This window comes from Rhinolophus ferrumequinum, chromosome 9 (genome assembly GCF_004115265.2).
Source record: "Rhinolophus ferrumequinum isolate MPI-CBG mRhiFer1 chromosome 9, mRhiFer1_v1.p, whole genome shotgun sequence".
Classification (NCBI taxonomy): domain Eukaryota; kingdom Metazoa; phylum Chordata; class Mammalia; order Chiroptera; family Rhinolophidae; genus Rhinolophus; species Rhinolophus ferrumequinum.
In genome coordinates this window covers 73,705,863-73,720,452 of record NC_046292.1, presented here as the reverse complement: position 1 = coordinate 73,720,452, position 14,590 = coordinate 73,705,863, and the positions used below count along the sequence as shown (strand labels likewise).

General features: G+C 37.6%; 1 long non-coding RNA gene across 4 annotated transcripts in view; it reads left to right on the top strand.

Annotated features, from left to right (window-relative positions):
• LOC117027768 (uncharacterized) overlaps positions 1 to 14,590 on the top strand; it is a 383,724-nt gene that overhangs the window by 251,068 nt on the left and 118,066 nt on the right. The window contains exon 4 of one of the 4 annotated variants that reach the window (XR_004423963.1): positions 3,261 to 4,393. The exons of the other annotated variants lie outside the window; for them this stretch is intronic. This is a non-coding gene — a long non-coding RNA (uncharacterized LOC117027768). Of the gene's footprint in view, positions 1 to 3,260; positions 4,394 to 14,590 lie in introns of those variants that run through there. 4 annotated transcript variants of the gene reach the window in all.

Genomic DNA, 14,590 nt, shown 5'->3' with positions numbered 1-14,590 from the left:
ACTGTGAATGATTTTGAGTAAATTTTTGTGAAGGGTTTAAGTTCTATGTCTAGATTTTTAAAAATTTTGTTTTTACCCGTGGATATCCATTTGTTACAGCACCATTCATTGAAAAGACTATCCTTGCCTCATTGTATTGCCTTTGCTCCTTTGTCAAAGATCAGTTAACTATATTTACGTGGGTTTCTTTCCAGGCTCTCTATCTGTTGCATTGACTTTCCTGTTCTTTCGTCAGTACTACACTGTCTTTTTTTTCCCTCTCTTTTTCCACCTCTCCCCACCACTCTGGTTCAAGCCGTTGTTTTCTTAGTGTAGTTGTGTAGGACACAGCTGACTGACCCATGCTGGTATTATGAGCCTTGCGCCCAGCCCCCCAACCCCCCCACCCCCCACCCCCCACCCCCCACCCCCCAGCTGAGGCAGTCAGTCGCTGGTCGGCCCCTCTCAGAAGCTCTCGCTCGCTGCCGGCTGCTCACAATGGCCACTAGCTGCTCATGGTAGCACACAGTAGCCCACGGTAGCCCATGGCAGCTGGCGGCAGCACACAGCAACTCATGGCAGCCTAGCTCTGGGGAGAGCCATTGTTCACAATCTTAGCTATAGAGGGCGCATCTCACTGGCCCATGTGGGAATCGAACCGGCGACCTTGGCGTTAGGAGCACGGCACTCCAAGCACATGAGCCACCCAGGCTGGCCCCACTACCACACTGTCTTGATTACTGTAGCTTTATGGTAAGTCTTGAAGTGCGGTAGTGATAATCTGCTTTTAATAATCTGTTTATTTGAATTGACGCATTATAAAGTAGGTTATTGCCATAAAAGGTAGCCAGGTCTTAAAGCCAGAAGAAGTTCTGGTGTGGGTAGTGTGTTTGGAAATTCTGAGAGCTATTTCTAATTCCACACAGCCAGCTATGTATTATTACGTTGTTTGCTCTACTATATGTAATAGCATTGGCCACTGTAATTTCACCTTGTTTCAGAAACGGTATTCTAAATAACTATAATTTTATTAAATTCACTGTGCTCTTGGTTTTGAGTGGTTACATCTTTGGCGAGTGGACCTGGTAAGGAACAGCCACAGACTCAAGTGAATTTAGTATAAAATCCTAACACAGGGAGTCTTAAGTTACAGAACTACTTGTTTAAGTTCGTTTTGTAGTCAAGAAATTGTCCTAAGAAGTGGACCCTTGAAGGCCGCAGGGAGTTCAGCAGACTGTCTGGTGGCTGTCTGTCCAAGTTCCTTGGGGCAAAGAAAGGAGACAACAGATCCTTGTTCTTTGACAGCTTGATTGAATGTGTTCAGTCCTGAGTTTTGAATAATTTGTTTAACTAGAGATATTTTGCACAGTGAATACAATTTCTTTGGTATGAAATTTAATCCTTATGGTATCTTTAAGAATAATTTTAACACTTGCCAGATCTCTATATCTACTATCCAGTTCTGGGTAGGTGTCCAAAGGCCATTACTATTTGAGAAGAAAATTCTATTATGCATTTGTGATTTTTCATCCTTAGTAACAGCTAGGAAGTGTAGAAAATATATGTGTTTATAAGATGATTGGTTTGAACGTTTCTCTTGATGTTGCTCCCTGCAAGCTTACAATATTTGACCAATTGTCTCTAATTCTTGTTTCTCATGTATTGATTAATGAGAACAATGTATAAAAGATAATTCACAAACTGAACAATTCGCTCAATGCTAATTAAAAAAAAAATGGCTGGACAGGCATACCTCCAAGGGCTTATATGAATTGAATATGAACTTTGAGAACAATTTTGTTCTCAGCCAGTGCTGGTTGTTCTTTAAAGTCTTTTGTGATTGTAAACGTCTTCACTTAAAATTATTTGCTATAAGTTAGATTAATGTGATACATTTTGCTTTAATTTTTTTTTTTTTTTTTTTTTTAACTAGAGCCCAGGCATAAAAGCACTGCTACTCACCTTATGAACCCTAGCAAACCCCCTCCTTTCAGAAATCTATTTATGGAGAGAACTTGAAGCAGGAGTGAGTGGGTGTGTTGGTGCCTCCAGTGATGTAATCGCAGCTCTCTGGGCGCTTACAAAGTGTGTGAGCTGTTTATCATCCTTCCACAATCAATGCAATCCAAACCTGGTCAGGTTAACACTTAGAAAGCTTCTGTGGTCAATCAAGAGTATGAGCCAAAGAATTGATCCAGCAGATGGTTCATAACATTTACTATGCCCAAAGTTTTCTCTAGTTCAATTATAACCTTACCTCTTGTAGTTGCCATGCTTGAAATTGGCTCCTTTGAAAGTGGCAAATTGTATATAGGTTGTATTTGTTTTATAATCCAGTTTGGTTTTAAGTAATTCAAATAATTTAGCTAATATTATACTCTCTATTCACTTTTTTTGTGTGTGTGTGAATTGTTTACCTAGATTTGAACAGCAACTGGGCAACACTTCCTGAATAAAAGGGTGGAAAATGTTTATTTCGCAATATGGTGGTCCTAATTTGTTTGCCTTATTTGGAGGTTCAGAACATAAATATAAAATGAGTGACACTAGGTTTCAAAGTAGCAGTTGGCCCATGGTTAAACTGGAATGCTTTCTCAATGTAAGGGGTCATAGGAGTGAATGGAGAGAGGCAAGCACAATATTAACTGTTTATTATTAAAATAATACCGTGAAAATTCTAGATGCTTCTCATTCTCTGAAAGGAAGCTTGTGAGTGCATTTGAAGGGGCAAAAAAGGAGATCATGCAAAGTTTGGTTTTGAAAACTCAAATGTCCTTTGTTCTTAATCCCTGCTTGGTATTATGGATTTTGGAGAAAACAGTATGTATTTGTATTTTCCATTTCCATTTAACTTGAATTTCTAATCTTTCATATTTGGCCAGCGACTTTCTGAGAACATATTGTACACATGTTCTGATGCTGTTTGAAGGCCCTTTGAGAGACAAGAGTTGATTGAAAGCTTTCAGTTCTACTGAAGTGGGTGGCCAAAGAGCTGGAACTGAACAGCTGCCGTACACCCATTGAACTTTTGTCATTTATAAATTATTTTCCGTGCCATCTGGAGCAAGAATGGTGCCATGGTTTAGAGAAACTCTTTGTGGGGTGCATTCATATCCAGTGCTTATATAATTTGCTTATTACCACATGCAACTAAAGTTTTTAAATCTTTATTTGCTTGGAGGCTTAAGACGTAAATAAATACGAGTGATTTCTTTAAATGTCACTTTAAAGACACTACCTCCACCCCAACCAACATTTCCCTCTCCCTCTCTCTCTTCCAGTGACTACATCCTGCCAGCTTTCAGCTCCAGTGGAAAATACATTAATCCCAGAGTCTCCATGAGGTTTCCTGTTTGATGACATAATCAGAAAATCCTCCTCACATTGCCCTTGGGGTTGCTGCCTGGATGCTATGTTGTCTTGGTGGGCGTCGCTCAGCCATCAAAAAAATCAGCACAGGCCATAAACTCAAAGCCTGAAATGCATTTATATCACGTTAAAAGAAATAAAGCTGTGGGCTTGTCTGCAGCACTAGTAGAGAATTTCATTAATCTGCAGGTTCTTGCTGGCATTGAATGCACTGGCTGGTGACTTCCAAGCATATGGCATGAGCTGGTGCAGTGCCACTAACAGGAGGTATTTGAACTGCTCCAGTGTAAGCTGTGAGACGACATCTCTTGGAAAAATGCCACAAACGCTTGACTACTAGACTTTGGTAGTGCCGGTTGAAGTTAGTTCCACCATCCTTCCCTCCAAGACTGTTTACCGAGTAGGTTTTATCTTCTTCCTGGCTGATCACAGGAAGTTGGGACAGAGAAAACTACTGGGAAGAGTCAGAAATAGAAGATGGGGTACATTCTAAAATGAAAAAGCAAGATGGCATCTGACATGTAAAGTGGTTTGCTCTGACGTTAAAAGTTCTGAAGTTAAGACATTGTAAGGCAGAAAGTTCAGTAGCTGAGTTAGTTGGATGAGGAGAAACTGCGATATAAAAGTTGAACCAAGAATGTGATGATATTTAGATGCCAAAGGGCATGGACAGCTTTACAAGTTTAGAAGTTATTGGCGTAGGCAATCGAACATATGCTCAACTATGGATTTTTCCTTCGTGATTTGGAGAATTTTTCATGTTTTTTGTTGTTGTTTTGGTAGGCTGCCATAACCCTCCATTTGGTTGACTTGGATCCGGTGTCTCCTGCCTTGGATCTTGGAAGTCTATGCTTGATTAGCATTTGATCAGGATGAGAAGTAGGAGCAGGCCCCCTGGCAGGATTTCCATGTACTAGATACAAACTGCCTTCCTGATTTTTCCTCCGGTTGTTGTACCAAACTCTTCTGTCTAGTTCAGAGCGTACTGGTAGGAGAAAGAGAAAAGACATTACTTGTTGGAGTTTCATTGGAGGGGAGGGAAAGAGTAAAGAGAGGGCTTTAGCCTTAGCCCCAGGGAGTGAAAAGCCTGGGAAGATGCCATCATTTATACCTCTTGGTATCAGAGATGTCGTTAGGTTTTCCATATTATATTCTAAGCAACAATATACCTTTCACAGGTGCTACCCATTTGGTTGGGGAGTCTGGACTATATAAGACTAGGATGAAAAAAAATTACATTTCTTTATGGCTCTTGTGAACGTTTTTGATTTTTATAAATCACTACTGGATGAACTCTAAAATTTATAATTCTGGATTTCCGGTTCTGTGATTTGTTTTCTTACATAATGCTGTAGTGGTTACATGCCCAAACTGTGAGCATGTAGTTTCATTTAAACGTCGGATGCCTTATACTAGAATAATGGTACCCCCAGGGTGGGGAAGGATCTTAAATATCACGTCTGACGGATGAGTCGCTTTTTATATTGATAATATTTTTTCCAAATGTCATCTGAGTTGAGGAGAGCTGATGACAGAGTCTACGTCTTTACTGAGTCCATTCAGTCTTTGGGTAGCTCACATTCTTGTATTGGTCAAAAAATCTAATTGAGTTTTCATATATGTTGACTTTACCCACTTAGTTAAACTGAAACTATAATTCTCAGACTCTCTGTCTCACACAACCCTCTCGTGTGGTTCTTGGTTAATCTTGGGCACAAGAGGAATGTGGGCAGGTTTTAGAGATAGAAGAGGAAGAGCAGCCAGTTTTCATGCTCTGGAGGTCGGTGTAGGGAGCCAGGCACTGAGAGGCTCACATGTGTTGTCATTCATCTCTGGCCCCCAGTACTGGTGTGGAGCTCCCCTTCTCCACCTCCTGTGTCATCTCTGTTGGGTTTTTCAGGTTCTGGACAAAGTGTGCAGCTCTGCGGTAAAGGCATTACCTTTTCCTGCAGGTCCACCTCATTATCCATGTTGGAGTTGGTCAGAGACTGGGTTTCAGTTTTTGCTTGTTCGCCCTCATTTCATATCTAGCTGCTCTTCTCAATTGCCTGCCTGCTTGAAGTGTAGCAATTCCTGACCAAACAATAGACACAACTCCTATAATTGTATAAGATTAACTTCTTTTAATAAATCCCTTTTTATACCACCCACAGTGATGTATGCCACTTTCTGGTCAAACTCTAATAAATTATTGAATTGTTCTATTTATTCCCTCTCATGACACATACAGTGTAACATATGACATACATTTGAAGATAGCTGTTGGTCTCCTTCCTAGCTATAGTTGCTGTCTCTCTAGTTTAACACCTATAATTCCCTCTAGTCATCTTCGTTTCCTCCTCCCTCATCATTGTGGTAAATGTTTTCTAGTTATTCTCTATCCCTCTTGAAACCTACCCAAAACGTTTAATGCTATTGCCCAGGTAGGTTGTGACCAGCAGAGAGAACGGGTGACTCTGATCCTTTTTACTATAGATATATAATGCAGCTTGGTTGGATTTGCAAGTTTACCGTTTCACAAATCTCACTGAGTTGAATGTTTCAGAACATCCACGTGACAAAATGGTACCCCCCTGGATACACTGGGACTCTATTCATGTCATTTCTCAGATTATTTCCCCTCACTTCTGCTTGTCAAGGTCTGTCTGGATCCTGCCTCTGTTGTTTCCTGTCTAGGTTTTGATCAAAATGTGGAGTCAAAAGGCTTGAGGTTACACCTCAGGGGTGCTATTTTCTAGCTTTGTTATTTGAAATGAGTAATTTAACCACAGTATCTCAGTTTCCTTGTTTGTAAAATGGAAAATAAAATGTTTTACCTCCCTCATTGAATATTTGTGAGGGTAAAGAGTAACAGTGCATGTAGAGGTGTTGGGGCAAAGAGTAATGCACCATACAAATATTAGTTTTTATTTAGCAATCGTAAAGTGAGATAAATATTTCTTCTTAGGTTATTGGTTAAAAAAATGGTGAAGTAACAGGCCCAAGGACAAAACTATATCTTTAGGGACCGTCCATAGAATGACGGTGATTGGATGTTGATGCCATTTTGGTTCAAATGTTTATTAGTCTAACAAAGTATCCTACTGTTCAGCCCATATTTTTACATCTTGTCCTTGAAGTTGTCATGAGTGCCTTTGTTAGGTTTCTTACTCAAGTTCAGATATATTTTGTCCACCGTATATCCCTGATCCCAGGCTACTAGCCTTGACAGAGAAGGAAATAAGGGTTGTCTTGTCCCTATTGAATCCACACTGTGTGCCAGGATGGTCACTTTCTTTTCTGAGTTGTCACAAACCATTCTTTGAACAAGTTGCCAAGAATCTTCTCCAGGATTACCAGTAAGTGCCCTGTAGTATTGGGATTCTCTCTTTTTGTTTTTCTTCCCTGTCTTTTCGCAACTAGGACCTTTATTTTCTTCCTCTTCAGTCTTCTGGTACCAATTCTGTTTCTCCATCAGTATTCACGAAAGGGAAATTCAAGAGCAATTAACTTTTTGTTTGAGTCCAGGTTGTACTCATGTTGCCTTTGTGATGGCTCACCTCATTTTTTCCAGGGCGATGGTAAATCCTAAGCACCAGTGAGCTGTGTTTACTATTGTGAGTTCAGAATAGTTAAAATCCATGTAATTTGCAGATCTTAGAAATGTATGCCTAAATATTGTAAATGTATTTTAAAATCTAGTGTCGTTTTCAGTTTCCGTCTGCAAGCAAAACCAACAACATAAAAAGCCAATATATCATTAAGGACATTGTAATAACACAATATTATTGTTAAACAACAAAAAAAGCTGGATTCTTTTTTTAAGAAGAGCCTGAGAAAAGCCCATTAAATTAAGTTTTTACCTGTCCCTGTTAGTTTAATATGGACGTGAACAAATGATAAAATGATTTGCACTGAAGATTTTATTTAAAGCAACAATACTAATAAAACTGGCTGTTTAGCAACTAACTATTGTATTCTATGCTATATATCTGACATTTTCCATTGATTACCTAATTTAGTACAATTACTCTGCAAAGTAGGGGTTTACAAATTTTGGAAATGAGAAAACAGAATCAGACAATTAACTAGTAAAATGCATAGTAAGTGCCAACCTGGAATTTGGATCATCTGATTACTAGTGTGCTATTTTCTAGCTTTGTTATTTGAAATGAGTAATTTAACCACAGTATCTCAGTTTCCTTATTTGTAAAATGGAAAATAAAATGTTTTACCTCCCTCATTGAATATTTGTGAGGGTAAAGAGTAACAGTGCATGTAGAGGTGTTGGGGCAAAGAGTAATGCACCATACAGAGTTGCAGGTTTTGTCATTACACAAGGTAACTTTAAATGACGGCTTCCATTTGACTTTTAAATTTTTACTTATTTAATATTATGATAACCATGCTGAGTGACCTTTAACTTGGGTCATGTCAGTGGGACTTGCTTTAATAAAGCTGTTACCTTAATAAGTTGAGTGATTGTTGAGTTGGACTGCTGTATACATTTTAGATGAAAGAAATTTACCAATGAAAAAGCTGCTTTTTTCTTTTGCTGGCCATAAGTGGAGATTTTGCTTTATTTATTACAAATCAATTAATGGTCCTTTCCTCTAACACCCCATCAATCAATGCATAGAAGTTTCCATTGATAAGGAAACCTCACCAAAAGAAATCGATTGTCCTTTGTCATTTTGACAGGAATTAGCCATAAAGGTGGATTAATCCAGAATGGAATAGGGAAATACCTGCAGGCGAAGGCCAAAACCTAATTTTGTAAAATCAAAAGTGTCATAAGAACATTTCACGATCGATGATAACAAAAGGCTTTGCTCCTTGTTCAGACTAAGGATTAATTTGCCTCTCTGTCATAAGCGTTGAAACTACTTTTGTTTTTTTCATTTCACCACTCCAGTCCCATTGCCAGATGCTGTAGAAAGGCTCAAGATAGTGGATGCTCTGTTTCCCAAGGCTTGGTTGGAATTTAAACCATTTTAATAGGGAACTATATAAGAAAATCTAGTGTAATGTCTGAAAAATGTACAGTTGCAGATCTGCATGAGGCTGTTTTCTGGCTCTGCTTCAAGGTTTCTGTAAGAGCGGTCCAGCAGAATCTTTGGAAAGGAGAATTTTCATTAACACAGGCTCACCAGAGGAATGTTTGAACCTGTATGAGCATAGTTAAAGCAACAGCTCTATGCATCCAATATTACTAATAGCATGTTGGAATGCAGCAACCGCAGAAGCTGTGTCTGTGGAGTCTTATTTTAAAAGGTGATTGTAAACATGTTGAGTAGTGACCATGATTATGAAAATAGGCTGTTTCCCTAGCACTCATGGAAATTCATTTTTGAAGAAGTTTAAAGATTAGACATTAAAAATCCTCTCTACTTAGCTATGAAATATAAAGTATTCAGGAAACATTTGTGCTTCTTCTAGTTCATGTTTATCCCCAGGCTGAAAAATTTTAAACGATTTTTGGCCCCTTCCTTCAAGGATATTGCCTAGCTTTTGGATTTTTTTTTTTTTTAACTTATATAGGTCAAGTTCTTGACTAGAAGCTCATCTAAATAAGGTTTACTTCTGAATCCCATTGTTTAAATAGCATTGGGGAAACTGTACTTAACTAAATGGTTTTCCCTACAGTAAGATATTAAGCATTAAGTGTGTGTGTGTGTTTTCACTAAAAAGGTTTTTTTCCCCAATATTTTAATGTTACCATCATTTTTAGAAATATAAAAGTCTAATAGCTTTGTATGCTTGTTTCTCCTTAAATATATTTATATTTTAGTTATATTTATAACCTTTATACACAAACCTTGATACTGGACAATGCTTTTTTCTGGATATTCCTTAAAGAAATCTCAAATACCAGGCTATTTCAATTTGCCTAGGTAAGTTTTAAGATAATTTCTTGATCTCTTAATATCACTCAGTGCATGACTTCTAGTGGTAGAGTTAAGTGATTAGTATTTGAATTAGAAATTGTGTAATTTGTTTAAAAATGGTATAACCCTAAGATATGATTATAGTATTTCCAGCCTCTTTCAGTCAACACTGGTTAAAAAAGAATTCTCGTGTCCCTAGAAATAATTACTCTCTCCACTTTCCACAAATAACAGTCAAACTTTCACCTAATTAAATACAATTTCTTTTTAGCTTTTACTTCTATAGCAATCCTATAAGTGACAAATTTTTCAAATCAAAGCAGTATGTTAAATTATGCTATTGTTAACATTATTTTAATTCCGTTTGTGAGATCATATGCTGAGCCATCAAACAAGTCTCTAAAAAGGGGTTGAAATTATACAAAATATTTTCTTTGACAACAGCAAAATTAAATTAGCAGTTAACAACAAAAAAGTCACCTAGAAAATTCCTCGGCATTTGTAAATTGAACAACATACTTCAAATAACTCATATGTCAAAGGAGAATATATTTTGAGATGATACTAATGCATATCCAATGTATCCAAGTTTGTGGGGATGCAGCTAAGGCACTGCTTAGGGGGAAATTTATTGCTTTAAATGGTTCTGTTTGAGAAAAAAGTAAAACTTTAAAAACGTACTAGTTGATAAAACTATTACAAAATCTAAAACAAAAACCGAAAGAGTGATTACCCCTGAGGAAAGAGGATTACAATCTGGGAGGGACCCACAGAGGGGCTGTATATATTCAGTTTCTGTAACTGATGTGGAATATGGGTATCTATTAGGGGTTGAATTGTATTACCCCAAAACTCGTATGTTGAAATCCCAAATCTTAATACCTCATAATATAATGGTATTTGAAAATAAGATCTTTAAAGAGATGATTGAGTTAAAGAGATGATTGAGTTAGGCCTTTAGAATGGGTTCTGATACAATCTGGTATCCTTACAAGAAGAGGAAATTTGGACATACAGAAGAAATAACAGAGAGGGAAGACTATGTGAAAGAGATAGCAAGAGGGTGGCCCTCTACAAGTAAGCCAAGGAGAGAAGCCTCAGAAGGAACCAACCCTGTCGGCACCTCGATCTTGGACTTCCAGCCTCCAGAACTGTGAGAAAACAAATTTCTGTTGTTTACAATATCTAGTCTGTGGTGCTTTGTTATGGAAGCCCTAGCCATCTAATACAGTGTGTCCATTTTTTTAAAAAAAAATTTTTTATTACATATGTTTTAAATATTTTTTTTGTATATTCAGTAATTTATAAGTCAATTATAAATGAATAAATGGATGTCATATTGGACCAAAAAATTGCCCTTCTGTGTCAGAGCATGCTAATGACATTTTCAGGACCCCAGTTTTAATGTGTAAATTTATGGGAGTAGCTGTGTGTAAATATTTAAAAGTTGACAACACTGTCACTTGTGGTAATTTTACATACCTCAGAGTTGTGAGGCTAAGTGAGAAAAATCTAGGTTAAGCCCTTAGAACACATGCTGGTACAACACACAGTAGCAGTATTAGTGCTACTGCCATTTCTTGTGATTATTTCACTGCAGTTTAGTTTTCTTGAAAGGTATAGTCTCCAAAATGAATCTCGTACACTAGACCTTGGGAAAAGGGTAGCGAGTTAAACTGGTTGAGAATATAGCTGTTTCCCACTGGCCTGAGGTTAAAACATTTTGGAGTGAGAGGGATGGTGAGCGTCCTTTTGGGGACATACTGTTCTGCCTGGAGCTCCAACATGGTTCTCCACCTCTAGCAACAGATAATGAGAGAGAAATTTCTCCTTCCAGGGCTACTTCTGCCTTTAGGACCGCATTGATACTTTTTCCAGAGGAAGTTAAAAGGAAAGGAAGGGTGGGGCTGGTGCTGTTGAGTTACTTAGACCTGAGTTTGTGGACCTGAGTGGCACATGGGATGACATGTGTGTGCATACTTAACATCAGGCATATATTAATTGGTATTTGTTTTGGGAATGATATTAATAGTCAAAATGCTCATGATTGAGGGATGAAAAGAAGTGTACATGGAGTATGCTGTTACTAGAGATCAATGAGAATTCAGCGATTTCTCCCTAAAACATTCTTCTTGTAAACAAACCTCTTTCTCTTCCTGTCCCTTCCTCTCCCTCCCTCTCTCTATTTCTCTTCCCCATCATGCCTGGAATTCTAGCATTAAAGATGCTGCGGTCTCTTCCAAGGATTTATTTTTATATGATGACCATCCTGGAAAGTAAGACCTTGCTCCACGAGATTGATTCATCATATTGCTTTCCCATATGGGAGCTGGACTGAGAGTAAGGATGGAGGACTGGATCTGGAGAGGTGCCCGTCAATTGGCGCAGGAGTCCTCTGTCCAGAGCTCATGCTCTCAGGGACCTCGCTTCACTACCATAGCCTCTACACTTTGATAACAATAATAAACTGATGTAAATACATTCTGAGTCATCTGAATGGTAATGTTGTAACAAGGTCTTCCCATGAAACGTCAGCACTGGTGTTCACCTCTGTGCCTGCCCCTAATTGTAGTTTTTGTTTCTGGCTTATGATTGATTTGCGAATGGTGAGTTTCTACCAAGTTTAGGCTGGATGACATCTTTTCCTGGTGTAGATTATAGAAAAAGTGGTGGGAGAATTGAGCCACCCTGCTGCCCAGAGTAATGCGGGCTCTTAGCGCCAGAGACTCTTGGCTCCAACATGAGCGCTGTAGTCAGGCTCCAAGGGACAAATTTGTAGCAAAATCTCATCTATCACATTCAATTAATGTTGTTAAATTGTGTTGGTTTTACAGCTTTTCGTAAAATGTTATACATTTATTTGGGCCTTATAGTTGTATAGGACTTAAAGCTTAAGGAGTTTATTCCTAGTTGTATATTGTATGTATTTTTTTAAAGATCTAATAAAATAATTTAGGTTAATACTGGGAGGGTGACTAAAATTTTGTAGATTTTTCAAGTTGAAGAAATGCTGGTCTGATGTGTTGCAGAGAATGTTTGGACAGAGTGAGTGCTGTAATGAGGGATCCTGGGAGACGCATGGGAAGGGATGATTTAGTGGTTGGAGAGGAAGAGGCTTTGGTAGGCACTGTTTAGGTATCCTGGGTGAATAAAGGGAACCTAGAAAAAGATTTCAGTAGGTAGCTTCTCCCCAAAACATGCTCAAGTTCTGGATGAGGTATAATATTAAGTAATGGAAAAGCTATCTCAAAACATCTGACATCTCTCCTGGATTATTTCAAAAACAAATGCATTTCTAAAGCCATTCATTATGAAAATTGAGGTCAACGATCTCTATGAAGAAAGGTAAAGTGGTGTCAAACCCTTTCCATTTAGCTACTGGCAGGTCTACAGGCCAAATGTAGGGTCTTACACTTGCGCAGTGAGAAAATGGAATCAGCAACAGACAGGAAGGCAGAGGGGCAAACGGATAGTGTCACCCGGGCCTCCACATGCTAATTCTGAACTCCTGTGTATAAACTGCTGTTGAGATAAAACTATTTTATTTTTGTATCCTTTTTAGTACTTCATTTACTCATCTCACTTTTAGTTGGATTTAGAAATGAACCAGCTTTACATCGAATTCTGAGAAAGGGAGTTGTATCCCTCAGCTTCTTCTGTGGTTGACACACAATTGTAGGAAAGAAACTTGACCTAAATGACCTATACTCACTTTCAATTTAATAGAAGTATAACCCTAAGTCTAAATAAAAATGACAATTCTTTTAAAAATAAACATAGATTGGAAAGTTAACATCTTGCTGATTAACTTTATGAAAGATTATTACATAGAAATAACAATGACAGCAGGAAGTAAAGCATGGGATTTTATGATTTCTGGGCCTTTTGGCACGTTAGTGTACTGGGGAAACATGTATCCTGCAAAACACAGGCATTTTTATAATACTAAGAATGTGCTGTAATCAGACCAAAATAAAATTTCAGAATCTCTAAATAAAGAATAGAATTGCCACTAGATTTCATCAGAGAAGATGTAAAATTGCTTAAGGTTCTGTATATGTGTATAAGTATTTATATTTCATCACATATATCACATATATTACATATATAATAAAAAACATGTTTTATACACAGTATCACATGCACAGTGAGAAACTTTATATCCTGTAATGCAAAACTTTTTATTTTGTGTGTTTACCATTTAATCCATTTTGTTCCTATACTCTGTGGTGGGGAGAACTACAGTGAGTGGAAATTCAGCCTTCTTATGGAGAATGTTGACTTCAGCGAGCTGATTTGAAGCTGGATTTAGTTTGCAGCGCACACTCATCACTTCCACTTTATAACAGCATCAAACACCAAAATGCAGCCCTTCTCAAAGAAAAAGAGTAGGGCTGGGGAGAAGGGAAATGAGATCGGCCTTTTAGAAATTAACAGTACTGAAAATGTATATGTGAAATTACAACAAAATTGTCATCTAATAAAAAGGTAAAAATAAAAGATGTCTTAGAAGACATGAAACAAGTATGAGATCAAAGATTAAAAAAAGAAAGTGATGTTGACTTTGTGGTGTAGTAAAAGATTAGAAAACAGACAAAGTATGAACAAATAATAACTGGAAACGTTACAAAGTAGGTTTGGCTTTCAGATCTTCCCTTAAATGACACCTATTAAGGCTTTGTTAAACTAATTTACATTTATTTGATAATGAAAGAACTTTTGAATGTGATATTTTAAGAGTTTTTCAGCTATAATAAGATAAAAATGTGTGCTCTCCCTTTTTCCCCATAAAGCATTCATTAATGTGTTAAATGAAATAAACGAACAATTAAAATCTGGATTTTCCTTTGTAACATTTTCCTTTAAGGAAAGAGAGAAAACCTTTGGTGCCTTTCATGTTCAAAGGGATTCTACATAGAATGACCTTTTCATATTGTATATGATGCTAAAACCATGTGCTGATAAAAACATATGTGCAAACGAATGACAGTGTAACTCATACATATAACTTCTGCAGACATGCCAGTATCAGAATTGTAATTTAGATTGCTTAATGGATCTCCCAGTGATGCTTGTTTATCTAACGTTATAATTTTTACCTCCCCTGCAGGAGGTAGGGAGGACTTAGGGACTGCAGATATTTCTTATTAAACTCCCACAGCAATAAGTAATCCATGTTACAGCATAGAGTAGCATTGAAGGGTGCATGGTGGAGGTTTATATGTATGCTAATTTCATATTGGCAGTCACAGCATTTAGGATAAGTCTTTGACTTAGATCACTGGGATATAATAGCGTTAACATGTGTCCTGTACTTTCTGTACTACTGAGTGATGTTGAAAGAGCATCATGAGTGTTATCTCCATTGAAACTTC